At 37.0% G+C, this 12,496-nt stretch overlaps 1 protein-coding gene across 2 annotated transcripts in view; it reads left to right on the forward strand.

Moving 5' to 3' along the window:
* Positions 1–674: 674 nt before the first annotated feature.
* Positions 675–12,496, forward strand: part of gpr4 (G protein-coupled receptor 4) — a 29,062-nt gene continuing 17,240 nt past the window's right edge. Inside the window, exon 1 of one of the 2 annotated variants that reach the window (XM_055027867.1) lies at positions 675–783. The gene's annotated coding sequence lies outside the window, so the exon portion shown is untranslated. Of the gene's footprint in view, positions 784–2,147; positions 2,272–12,496 lie in introns of those variants that run through there. The other variant, XM_055027868.1, reaches the window with a different exon arrangement.

The following is a 12,496-nucleotide window of genomic DNA, read 5'->3' on the forward strand; positions in this document are numbered from 1 at the left end:
GAGACTCAGGCCCATGTGAGACCAGAGGAGAATGAAACCCTTTAAATCCAACCTGAGCGAAAACTGATCAAATGATCAACCGTTTAATGTATAAAGATGACATCATCATCAGCAGGACCAAAATGTAAGAATAAGAGGAAAATTTGGTATTTTAAGAAGCAAGATGACAATGATTCATGTAAGTAACAAAAAATGACAAAATCAGGCAAAATAAAATGTTTCCAGATCCGTTTGTTTGAATGAAAAATGTGTGAAACTTTTAACTGTCCAGAGTTTATGGTGGATTTTTGGAAAACAAACATTTTACTCAAGTAAGAGAAGAAAAACGTCACGATAACAGTAAGAAATAAAATGTTCAACAGAAATTATTCCAGTAAATTATAAACAGGATCTTTACTGAGAGAGAGAGAGAGAAAGAAAGAGAGAGAGAGGAAGAGAAAGGGGGAAAGAGAGAGACAGAGAGAGAGGGAGAGAGAGAGAAAGAGAGAGAGAGAGAGAAAGAGAGAGAGAAAGAGAGAGGGGGAAAGAGAGAGAGAAAGAGAGAGAGAGGGAGAGAGGGGTAAAGAGAGAGAGAGGGAGAGAGCGAAAAAGAGAGAGAGAGAGAGAGAGAGAGCGAGAGAGAGAGAGAGGGCGATCAAACTCCTCCTCTCCGGGTTTTAGTCTCGTTGCTCCGGTTGATTCTCTGCGCTGCTCCCCGATAAACTGACGGCTTTGTTTTTACGGCATTTTTATCTGGATCCGCCATGAAATAAAAGACATGAGAAGGATTTAAAGCAGCAAGGAGTGAGTAAAATATCTATCTATCTATCTATCTATCTATCTATCTATCTATCTATCTATCTATCTATCTATCTATCTATCTATCTATCTATCTATCTATCTATCTATCTATCTATCTATCTATCTATCTATCTATCTATCTATCTATCTATCTATCTATCTATCTATCTATCTATCTATCATTTTTACTCCTTTAACTTGTTCAAACTCAGCAGGTTTTCATGTTTGTTGCCTGCAGATAATTAATAATTGATCAGTGATTCCCGCGGTTCGCTGTGGTTTCGGACCGGTTCGGTTCGGTTCGGCTCAGGCTGAAGGAATCCGACCTGAAGTTGTTTCGAACTTTTTAGATCCCGGTTTTTGGTCCAGAAGAGGAAATGTAGAAGTTTGGCTTAAAATAACTGGATATGAGGAAATAAGAGCTTTAAACGTGTTTTGACCTCAGATTAAATCAGGTGATAATTTGATTTAATCTGATGGATTATTACCCCCTCCAGGTTGGTTCTGTAAAATTACATCAGATTTCTGGGCACTCTGTTTAAAAAGTAAAATAAAAATAAAAACAGTCAGAAGTTTCCTTATAATTTAAATTATTCTAAAGCTGAAAACTGGTTGCATATTTTAATTAGTTGCTTTTCTGTCACAGTTCTGCAATTAATAAATACTATATTAAATAAATAAATGTCCCCATGAAAAAAAACAAAAATAAATACACTTTTTAACAGGATTATTTTGATTGTCTTGTCAAGCAACTACATTTAGATTATAACAGCTTTATGAAGTACGGTGGTGGCAGCATCATGCTGAGGGTCAGTATTAATTTTACCAGGATTTAAAATTTTTCCAGCAATTTTTAAGAGAATAATTTATATATAAAATGGTTTATTATTATTATTATTATTATTATTATTATTATTATTATTATTATTATTATTATTATTATCAAATAAATTAAAATTAAATTTCTTTTCTTTAACATTCATTGCAGATTTATTACTTAATCAAAAGAATCGTTCAGATTTATCATCAAAAGCCCCAAACTGATGTGAGGGTATGTAAACTTCTGACCTGTATTGATTTGGTTTCCTTGGAAACGTTGATCCAGTTTCTCCTGATTGACTTTTGGATTTAAACCGAACCTAATACGCAACACCAAATTTATTGCAGCTGCAGCTGATATATAGTTTCTTCTTTTTTTCTACTCCTTGTGCTGCCCCCTTGTTTGTGACACTCTGGGGGGAGAGCCATAGCGAAAGGAAATGTTTGCTAACCAAAGACAGGAGGTGGCAGGGTTAGCAGTTAGCAGGCTGAGATGATCCTAACACATTCATGGGAAAATAGTGGATAAACTGGGCATGAACGCTGAATACTGAACAGAGGAAACAGTTTCAGGGTTCCTGATGTAATGAAGGACGATTTGCAGAGGAAAATGTGACAGAGGATGAGATGGACGTAGATGATCTGCTGCATAAAAGGCGTCTTGCTTGCAAGGTGGGTGTCGTTAGCATATCCTGCTTGTCAGCTCATGGCTCGGTCTGGGGGTTTTTCCAAGCAGTTGTCATTTGCAGGTAAAATATGGACTCCACAGAATCCAAATAAGGTCATATTTTTAGTGGTTTAGCCTCCAGACCGATGACATAGTCACTGCTGCAGATCTGGGTTTGTCTTATCGGCTCTCATATAATCCACGACTATCACATATTCTAGATTTCTTCCCCTTACTCTCTTCCATTTCTTCTCATTTTAGTTTGTTTATATCATTAGCTTGTTAGCTTTGCTTAGCTTAGCTTGTTTACATTAGCTAGCAGCGCAGTAATGCGCTAATAGCAGAGCTAATTATTTGTTCAGCATTTCAGAATTTTTGCTATTTTAAAACAACATTTAGCCAACTACGCTTCCCCTAAATTAATTTTTCTGGATACATTCTAAATTATTAATTTAAAGTTTGACATTTCTTTTATACATTTATATTTGCGCTCTTACTTTGACAGTTTATAATTGCGCTTCCTCGCGTTTTTTCTTTAAATAAACTTTATTGATTTAAAGAATGATTAAACAAACAAGGTACAGGGATAAAAATACAACACTAACGTGTTGGGGTGTTGAACAAATGCATTAGCTCTTCAACTAACTTAGCTTTAGCATTAGCCATTAGCTTCTGTGACATGCTATGTTGGTAAAGCAGCATTAGCATTAGGAGGAATAACGTTTATAATTAGTTATTTTTAGCATAAGCTAATGTTTTAGTTAGCTCTTCCTACCTCTGCTAGCTAATTAAATTTTTGTATCATCTTTAGACACTTAACAGGAAAAACTAGGCCAGCTCTAAAAGATTTCTTGCGTGTTATTTTTTACATGGTACAGCGAGGGAAAGAGAAGTAGGGCAAAAAGACGATTCCTTTACTCACCATGCAGCTGAGCTGCTATGGTAGAACAACTCTGGGCTAAATGAACCCTGGAGATGTAGGTATTACTATTTTAGCGCAATTTGTAATTATTAATAAGTGATCTCTGTGGTAGATTAGCGACAGCTGCTATCAGCTAAGCTAACACAGTGGTGGCTGACTAGCTAATTTATACACCCGCCCTACTGATGACCTGTCAAAGTTGGTGTTTATGTTGCCTTTTTTAAAAAATGTTTTACTGAACCAAAAAACACAGAATTCCACAGCACACCATCATGTTTTTGTCGTCATAGTCAAGCTAGCATAGCGGAACTACTTCTCTTTCCCTCGCTATTTTTTTTTTTCTTAACTAAAACTTTTTCCTGACCTTGTTATCAAGTTGTCAGTTACTGCATCCTTTTATTATTTACACGTCATGTGTAAATTAAGTACATTATGTTGACAGCTAAAACCAATGCTAGTCATCGTTAGCATTAGTTGGTATAGCGTGCTAGCTGTTTTTGACTTATTTCAAAATTCAGTATATCAAATTCTATTTTATGCGAGTTATTTGTGAGACACCCGCTGCTTCCTGTCTGATGACAGAAATTAACTCCTTGAACAATGATTCATTTTTATTTATATTTTTTTATCTGAATTTAGAAGCACTCACTAAACAATGGTATTGAGCCGTTTTGGTTATGTATGCTTCTTCGTCATTCATTTGCAATTTAAGAAAAAGATGGCAGCAGAAAAAACAAATTTTAAGGGTGAAACTGAGTGGCATGAATGAAAGTGGGAGTAGAGGAAAAGGATGATGACAGGACAAGAGGATAAATAGCAGCTACAGAGGAAGGTGGATGTAAAAGCGATAACGCTGAAGGTTTAATTGACCTCAAGAGGAGTTTGGATAAGCAGCACTTAGGAGCCGTATGGTCAGTAATCACTGTGGTTAGCAGCTGCATTGGAAAAAATGAGGCTCAGCAGCTGCTCTGACAGCAGGACAGACGCCCAGCGCGCTACTGTATCATTATTTACCATAAAACAACATGAGAACCTTCCACTGAATTCCTCAGCTTGGATTTTCCTCAACTTCACTTGTACCAAAACGCTTCTCATTATTCAGAGCAATTACAGGAGTGGCGGATGCTCAGGGAAAATAACGGCTTTGTTTACTGCAACAGGCAGTCATCTGGAAATGCATGCATCGCCGATGATGTGGAAATGGCTAAACTCTGCTAACATATAAGATCGAGAAACCAAATGCTCTGTGGCAAAGACGTAGGAACCGGGGGGGACGAGGGGGTCGTGTCCCCCCCCAATATTGGAGATAGTCACATTAAATGTTTACTACTAACTTTGTCTAAATGTTAGCGACTCTAGACACAAAGTTTTATCTCATCAGAATGACATGAAACAGCAGCAATTTTATTTTATTTTATTTTACGTTCAGAAGAATGGCCGTGCCAGAATGATGCTGAAAGGTGCAGAAGCTCTGGTGAGGTCTTTGTTTTGTTTATTGAAATATGTATTAACTGGTTTTAATTGCTAAATAAACTATTTAATTATGAGAAGAACAGGGTGTGAAGATGTAAAAAATATATTAATTATAATAGAACCCAAAAGGAGACCAGGTCAGGACTGATGTCAGGTTGATTTCTTTCAACGTTTCTATATTTTTTTCATTATTTCCACACTATTTATAAGGCTAATTGGTTAGGAGACATGAAAAGAGAAGCATTTCAAAATAAATGATGTTATCAGAAACAAGTCACACAGTAAACAGATACAGATGATGTATTATAATATATAAATTCTCATTCTGTAAGATAAAAACACTTTTTTAAAGTTAGTTAATTCACATTCTGATGCTGTGCATGACTAGTGTCTGTTGTAAATACATGAATCCGTCAGGCTGCAGAGACACAAACACAGAAGATATTTTAGTTAAATGTTTGTGGCTGAAAATGACAGGAGAAAAAAAGCCTTTAGTGTTTTTCATGTTTGGAAAGTTACTGAATGCAGAGCTGGAAAATGACACTGAGGCTTTTCACATCGTAAAAATGATATGAAAAGCATCTTTTTTATTTATTTATAAGTTCTGAGTCCAATTTTATGTTTTTTTACTTCGGTTTTAGAAAGAGGCAGAACCTGTTCAATTGCATCAATCAATGCATTTTGACCAATAAAATATATCACAATCTGGTTGCCTTTGTGCTGCCAGAGTCTTTATCCTGCTAGTTGTGAGGCAAATGATAAAATGAGTGTTCATTATGCTACAAGATGCATAGCTTTAATCTGATTATTGGATTGTAAATAGTAACGTGTTAGAGGCCTGAAACAAGGCTCCAGATTAAAGTAAAGTGTCACCGATGCATTGATGGTACAATCGTTTCTGACATTTATTTCTGCGCCGTCGCTCTGTGGCTTTTAAAACAAGTGGAATAATCTCTGTCCATCTGCACCAGAAATATTCGGCTCTGCAGTTTCTGCGTGGGAAATTGCTGGTTGATATAGTCGCTCTCCTGCCCATCAGGCTTCAGTATCAATAGTCCAAAAACGGTTTCCTGCGTTTGTCCATTTAATGTTTGAACTATAAAAATAAGCAGCCATGAAGTTGTCTCAAATATCTGTGGACTTCAGCTATTAGCTCTGCCGCATCGTGTAAAAATCTTAACTTTTGCTGCTTGTTTCAAGCAGAAGATAAATCCTTAACGTTCTCCTGAACTCAGTGTATCATGACCAAACATATCAGGTGAATCTATTTTGAACGACATTTAGATTTTGGCACCAATGAGACAAACAGCCAAAGAGTAATTAGATGAGCAGATCTTTGGTCCTCAGTCAGACCTTACTGGATGTTTCCAGTTTCTTCTCTGTGCTGGAAAGAAAAAATAAGCCTGACTCTCCTTCTTTTGTCCTTCACAAACCCGCTGTCCTCGTTTCTAACTGTGCATCCAACACTGCTTTGCAAAGGTCAACTGGCATGTGAAAACTTTAGATGCAAGAAAAACAAACAATGTCCAGCAAAAGTTCTACCTAAAAACCCATCAGTAAAGATGGATAGGTGGAGCTTTGCACTCTGCATGGAGCATCAGGTTTCAGGAGCTCCAATGAAGCAAAAAAAAGCTCAAGAAGAAGAAAGTAAACTTCAGTTTGTGTCTCAGAAAACTTGGACTGTAACTGTGAGATGTAACTGCAATCACCCTCCGCGATCACAGCTCGTCTAATCGGGTAATTGCTGTAGTGAGAGCAAGTGTCACAGCTCTGCTAGCTAGCTAGAGGGATGACTCACCTACACACACGCGAGTGGGAGGCAGCCAATCAGGTCGCAGGGATTTGGTCAATTGGGAGTCCCTGAGCGGGGTGTTGATTTTGTTCCAGTCCGTTTCTTTCTTGTTTTTGTGGCCGTTCTCAGTCAATGGCTGATTTGCATCAGGAACATCGTCTCCTGCCAGCGAACGCTTTGTTCGCTGCTAAAACACCAAATCCCACCAAGTATTTCTATTTCGAGGGCAAATGTCTGATTACACATGAAATAAGACAAAAACTAACTTCAGACACATCTAAGAGCTTTTTTTTAAAGTAAGTAATTCCTTAAAATGGATAAAAATGTCACTGGCAGATAAAGCTCCCATATCTCGCTGAACAGATTCTAGTAAGTTAGTTTTGTCTTGTTTTAAGTGTAATGAGACATTTACAGTAGGAACTAGACAAAAATTGGTTTTGCAGTGTTGGTTGTCAGAGGAAGCGGCTTTCTGAAGATTGAGCCGTTCAGGTTTTTCTGTCTGGCAGGTTTAAGATTTCTGTGACCTCACATCTGGGAAATCGCCCGGTCCCATCTCTTCATTGAATTACGCTGCTGGAACAGAATCAGACGATGAAGCTCTCATTACAAACCCAATGATGGATTGCTTGGCGACTTACCGACTAGCTTATTCGTTTGGAAATATCGATTTCCATTGAAAGCTTTCATGACCAAACATCAAATCAAACTTGCTAATTTGCTTTGCTTCATTCTCATCCACATTTAAAGAGCAGTTTATATATAAGCAACCTTTCTATGTTCGTCTCAGCTCCATGAAATCAGATTGTTTCTGATTTTATGACACAAACAATCAGGTTCTTTGTATTATTGGTTACTGGTTGCTATCAATAAAGTATTTTCAATTTATATTTTGTCTTATTTAAAAATAATATATCTGCTTTAGAGACCTGACCAGAAATACTTGGTAAGATTTTATGTTTTTGCAGTGTACAGTAATAGAGAGATTTATTAATATTTATTGATACTTTCTCTGACAAGCAGAGAAAATGGTGCCAATAACAAGCTTTGGGGTTTTTCAAACATCATTAGTTGTAATTTTTAGTGAGAAATCGCGATAAATAATAAACGATACGATAAATGCCCACTCCAGTACTTGTTGTGATGTGAAAAGGAAATAAGGTTCTTATTGGCCACCAAGTTCTCTGTAGAAAATAGGACTTAAAATGCAATTCGAAAATTTACAGGAAGCCATTGTGGAGAGGCTAAATCAGGAGAAATGTGATCCGTCTGTGTGGAAACAGTCAATACTTTGGCTGCATGCTGCTGGTGCCACAAAGGGGCCACAGAAAACTAATCTGGAAGCATTTTTTTTATTTATAGAGAAACAGGCTGATTTAGAGGCTCAGAAATAAAACTATTTAATACTAAAAGTCAAATACTGTCTGGAGAAAAACGCTGTCAGATAAAACATCCTTAAATACACCTACCTTAATCCTAACCCTAACTCTAACTTAACCCTAACTCTAACCCTAATGCTAACCCTAACTCAACCCCAACCCTAACTCTAACCCTAACGCTAACCCTAACGCTAACCCAACTCTCAACCTCATGAAAAATTGGTGACCTTAACCCCAGACACAAAAAAGTTCAAATCAACTTCATGAATTCTGCGTAGAGTATTAAACAAAAGTTAGTTTGTCTTCTGACGCATCGTCACTTACTGAGAGCGACCCGGGCTTCCTGTGAAAGTGCCACGGGTCGGGTTGAATGTAAACATGGAAGGTGGCGCGATTAAACATTGCGGCCGCATGTTCTATTGCAGTGTTGCGGTGGAGCGCGTCGCTGCATGTTGACAAAATGACAAACCTGACGGCCAGAACCGGAATCTAAACAAAACAAAAGGAAAAGACGCAGATGAGATGCAGAGATGTCAAAACTACTCGCACTCTCTACAGATACATGTATTAAAAAATATTCTAGTAAAAGTAAAAGTAGAGTATAAAGAGCAAAATCTTACCAAGTACTTTTGGTCTAGTTTCCAGTGCAGATATCTTGTAACACTTGAAATAAGACAAAACTAACCTGTCAGCAAGAAATAAAAGCCAATAATTCCTTAATATTGATGAAAAATACAGATTATTTCACTTATAACAAGAGGTTTTCATGTCTTAAGTGAAATAATCTGCCAGTGGATCTAGAACGTTTTCTTTATTTAATATTAATAAGATTATTGACTTAAAACAGGCTCCTATATCTTAGACTAATTTTATTGTATTTCAAATGTGTTAAAATATTTGCATTCTAGACCAAAGCTGCTGAGTTAGATTTTGTGTTTTTGCAGTGTAGATGTGTTCATTTTATAAAGTGAGTCATGTTCAGCCAGCTCAAAGTTTGAGCTAAAATATAAATATTTATACCCTATAAGCCTTTTCACATTTTTAAATGAAATGCAAACTGTAAATAACTCATAAACCTGCGACAGAATGCAGGGATTCTTGCTGTAAAAATAAAACCGTTAGCCATGTCAGTTAGCAGCGTCCGTCTTCCCGCTCATCGCTGACAACCTGCCCCACGGCTGCAGGAAGGAGAAACCACCAGAGCTTTTCCATCCAACTACAAGCTGCTCAGTGTTTTGTGATGACCACGATAAAGACGTGTTGACTTGCATCGATCTCACGCTGTCAGATCTTTCTTCCTCTTCCTGTGTTTCGGAAGAAAGTGAAGTTCTCCAAATAACACTTACACCAGGGCAGTTAAACCCTGTCGTCAAAAGTATACTGGCGAGCTGAGAAAATAAAAAATTAAATGAAAATAAAGTAAATAAACAAATTTATCCTGTCCAGAGATGATGCTGAAGATGCAAAAGCCGCTGTGAGTTTGTAATAAAGAAAAAAGTTACACTAGAATCACTGGCAGAGTTTCCATTGCAAACTTTGTCAAAAACACTCAAAAAGCTTCCATTAAAAAAAAGAAATGCAATTAAAATCACACGTGAAGAAGTTTGTTCATGTGATTAGTCGCTAAAAATAATGCTGTGCCATCATCCTCCGGCAACTTCCTGCTATCTTCTTTGTCATTTTCACCAGTAGTAACATCCTGTTGTTGATTACATGACTCGTCTTCACTGCAAAAACACAAAATTTGTGGCAGATTATTTCACTTGTAACATGAGAAAAATGTCTTGTTACAAGTGGTCCTATCATTTTTTTATCGATATCAAGGGATTCATCTCTCCAAACAAGCCACTATTATCTTGCTGAAAAGTTACTTTTAAGTCAGTTTCATCTTATTATTTATTACCAGTACTGAGATATTTGCAGTAGAAACTAGACCAAAAAGATCTGCTAAGATCTTGTGGTTTTGCAGTGATGTGAAAAAAGTTGTTTCCGTTGCTGTGTTTTGCGAAATGCACTCATAAAAAAAAAAAAAAAACACAAGAGCCACCACATCATAAGGAATAAACTTTTTATTGATTTTTTTTTTCAAAATCCATCAAGCAAATAATTTTTGTAATTATAATTTATGCAGTTTTAAGGTCATTGGAAACCAAGATCAAGTTTAACATTATTACAATATTAACATAAAATGTTATGTAAGTCTATATCAGTTTGCTTGTTTGATGTTTTATAACTGATGCTAATTTTTCTTTCCCTGCTTTGATATGGTTCATGATTTCCTGCAGATTTGTTTCGTCACATATCGATACTGAGTGGGTTTTTGAATTTAGGCCAATAATTTGCATCTCACGCAGGCTGAACATGAAAGGGGAAAGAGTTCAGATTCACACCGTTAACCAGCAGAGATCCGACCAATCAGAGCGAGCGATACGACAGGAAGTGGCGACGGAAGCAGCTACATCCTGGCAGCATGCTACACTGATAAAAATATCCTGCTCGATATACTTAAAGAAAATAAGGCAACTATTTGCATTTATTTATATTTACTAAGCAAGACAGGGATTTGGTAAAGTACTTATTTATTTCTTTATGAAATAAAATTAGAATTTTGTCAAGTAGATTAAGCAAAACTGAACTTTGTATGAATTATTCAACTTTTTAAATAAAAATTGACTGAAACAAAAACATTAATAATAGTATCTGTTCAATGCAGCACATTTTATTTTTTATTTCTTTAAATTAAAGAAATAATGGAAACGACCTCACTTCTTTCTAAAAATCACAATATCGTCTGCAAATATTATTTGGTTTACTAAAATGTTTCACTGAATGAAAATTATCTTTATGGCAACAACAGAAATTTAGACTCCTGTTTTGTTATTTTGTTGGTTTTAATCTTGTTTCTTTCTGAAAAAAAATCACAATATCGTCTGCAAACATCATCATTTGGTTTGTAGCTAAAATGTTTCACCGAACAAAAATTATGCTTTTTAGTTAACTATAATAACCTTTACTCAGACCATGAGAGACAAATGTTTCTGTTCCTTTGGTGAACTCGTAGCTTTAACTGTATTTGTTACTGGACATTTCATCAGATATTAGCGTCTGCGCTCCGCTGGCTGCCCTGTGAGTCCGGCTGTGTTTGTCTGAGACTCTCTGCTGCTGCAGCTTGTCCTCACAAACGCCTGGAGGATTTTCTGCAGCCCATCATTAAAGCTGCTGACAGCGTCGTCATTTGTCCGGGGTTCAGTGCCCGGTTGAGGACTCTGTGTGCAAATCACTGTGTGCCTCCAACGCTGCTGTATTGACGCAATGCACAAGTAGAAAAAAGGAGAGGAGGAAGGATGGATTGAACCTGTTATAGCAGGTGTGTAAATAATAACTGGTTTTCTGCAGCAGCAACCTGCTTAAAAGCCAATCAGGCTTATGTGCAGCAACATGCTATGTTTTGTTGCATACCGGCGCGCGCACGCCTCCAAATCCCCTGGTTGTACAGTAACAAGCGCCGCTGCTCCGGTCAGAGTCAGAAGTAGCCAGTAAACCTCAGAACCGTGGAAAACATTGCAGGTGGCGTTTTTATTGAAGTCATTAATTTTCCCTGCAGGTCGTCCAGTGGGGCTGAATCAAAGACAGTCAACCAAGCATGAAGTGAATCACCAGCATTAGCTGCCGTTAACCTTCACTTGTAGCTGGAATGCCTCTTTTCTCCTTTCAAAAACACTTTTCACTTCTGTTCAGTGTAATGAGTGATCCTTCTGAAATCCGCTTTATGGGATTTTGTTTTGTTGTCGTAGAGCTTACAAGGAAGTATTTCAAAATCCTCTGTATGTAAACACACACACACACACACACACACGTCCGTTAGTTTGTGTTAAGATCCTCATGATATAGACTGTAACATTTAAAACAGGAACTATGTGGACATAAGTTGGAGTACACTGCAAAAAAGACAATCTTACCAAGTATTTTAGATCTAGTTTCTATTTTAATTTACTTGAAAGAAACTTTTCAGCAACATATAAGAGATTATTTAAGGTAAATAATCCCAAACATCTAAATATTCTGCATGTCTTCACTGAACAATGCGGTGAGCAAACCTTTGAAAAGGTCGATCAGGAATCCGTCTAATCCCACAAAGGAAGGAAGGAAAAGATTCCCGGAGAATGCGACGCTAATTATTTCACAAACCAGTCCAGACTACACAAAGGATCAAAGCCTCTGCTGACCTTATAACCCTCGATAAATTTTCTGCTTGGATTTCTGTTGCTGTTTTTTCAGCATAGTGACTGTAAATAGACACACAGTTCTTTTTTTTCGGAGCAATGTGTTGCCCAATAAGGAAACAGGAAGTGACGTGCAGCGCTGCGCTCTGAGTCGTTGTGATAAGAAGTCCTCAGTGAGTTATGCTCTTGCATTTGGTGTCTAATCCTTAAATATTTCTGAGTGATTCACGTAACAAAGCTGGGAAGCTGGATTATTGTTTTATTCTATGAATCAGATGTTGAAGAAACTTCCAGGTTTGATCAGAAATTTGGGCATTTTTTAAACCCTAAAAGTTGAATTACCAAACTGGACATTAACTCGGTTGTTTCGGAGTGAAGAAACAATCAAAGCTGCAGAAAAGTTGATCAGTTGATCAGTTTCTAAATACATTTTTACTCTTACTT

Source organism: Poeciliopsis prolifica, unplaced genomic scaffold (genome assembly GCF_027474105.1).
Source record: "Poeciliopsis prolifica strain line A6 unplaced genomic scaffold, Auburn_PproV2 SCAFFOLD004, whole genome shotgun sequence".
NCBI classification, from domain to species: Eukaryota; Metazoa; Chordata; class Actinopteri; order Cyprinodontiformes; family Poeciliidae; genus Poeciliopsis; species Poeciliopsis prolifica.